Here is a 1,802-nt window from a genome sequence, read left to right as displayed (position 1 = left end):
GTCATCCTTGCACCGAAGCTTGAGTGCATCCCCATGCCCCTGGACTTCACCAAGCACTTCGTCACGGTGCCGACGGAGTTCAAGCTCAGGAACAACACCGACTGCTCCTGGAAGGTGACGGTGAAGCTGATGAACGGCAGGGTGACCCTGGATCAGGGTTGGGCCACCTACGCAGCCGTTCATCAGATCAAGATCGGCTACATGGTGAGGTTCAAGCTCCTCACTCCAGACACCCTCAAGGTCACCATCATCGACGACGATTGCATTGAGGTCGTCAACAAGTGCGGGAAGCACGACGAAGCCTTCGCCGCCAAGGAGTAGGGTCGGGGCCTCCCTAAGTACTATCGAGTCTGCTTTGAACTGTTTATGTTTATGGTTTATGCATAGAACTGTTATGAAGTGTGGTACTGCTTATCAGAAATATGCTCTTAAGTAGTTGATCCTCTTTTTATACTCTGCTCTGCTTATGATGTGTGCTACATGGTTGTGCCGAAGTGTGCTGGTAACATCACCAACTAGCCAAAGAGGTTACCACACACCAGACGTTGCATACAACCAAACACCATGCCTTGGGTTTGTCCACTAACATGCAGGCAACCGAACACCAGCAGTGTGGTTCTGCCCATGAAGGCAACCAAACAACATGCAGATAATGCATTTGAGACTGCATTTACATAGCCAGACTGAGTTGAGAAGGCTATGCAATGCACCTACTGTTGGCTACATCAACCAAACACGCTCCTAGAGAATCAGCTACAATATTACAGCCCCTTGGGCAAAAAACAATCTTAAAAAAGAAAAAGTTTAAACTAACAAAGATTTTAATCTCTCTGAAGACAATACCGATGGAAGAGCAGTACTAGTCTGTCCCTTTGATTGCATGCATAAGGAAAAGCCAACGGCAGCCGACCCAATTTTCGGCCGGCCACCATGCAACCATTGAATAGGGCGTTCCCCTGTTGGCGTCTCTGTCCCGGCCGCCATGTGTGCCCATTCGGCGAGGGACGACAAGCGTCCCGCCAGCAAGCTCTCCAGCATCGATCGGAGTAGCTGGAGAACTTGCAAACCGAAAATGGTCAATTGCCTGACAAAGTCCTCCCAGAATCTTCCCAACGGTAAACAAACCATGCAAATAGACCTCACGTAAAAACATTTTTTTGTGTTCAATTGCGCTCCTGCGCATGCAAGACCTAGCCGCAACTATGCATAATCGGCTACGGTGACACTTATCAGGATTATTAAAGACAAAGCCAAAATCTCGATCAGCATTCACCGAAACAAACAGTATTTTTTTTCTTTTTTCGAAGAGCTACAATACAGGCCAGAACAAACAAAGGTAACACAAACGCAAACACTGGAAAATGAACAGGAATGACGTAGAAAGACATCTAACAAAAATAATAAACCAACCGGAAATATATGACAACTCACACAGCCAGAAAAAGAAGCAACACATGTATGACCTGAAGCTACTTTCAACGAGATTCCACATTTACCAACCAACCATTATGCACTCATTGGAGCAACAAAAAAACTCGCAGATGGGGAGGGACTGGATTGCGACATACCCACAGGCTAGGTTATTACATACTCCGTAGTTCTATAATAACAAAATGGCTCCCAGACTTCCACATTGCCCCTTCCCTCTCCTGACCTCCCAGACTTCCACATATGCCATTGCCTCAATCCTCTCGGTGTCCGCGTGGCCACCTCTCTACGCCCCTGCTCCTGTTGTTCAAGTTCCTCGGCTGGTAGTACCCATCGTCGTTGTTGTAGTACCCGCCGCCACCACCACCACCCCG

Source organism: Triticum aestivum, chromosome 7A (genome assembly GCF_018294505.1).
Source record: "Triticum aestivum cultivar Chinese Spring chromosome 7A, IWGSC CS RefSeq v2.1, whole genome shotgun sequence".
In the NCBI taxonomy this organism is placed as follows: Eukaryota; Viridiplantae; Streptophyta; class Magnoliopsida; order Poales; family Poaceae; genus Triticum; species Triticum aestivum.
Note: the sequence above shows the minus strand (reverse complement) of the source record.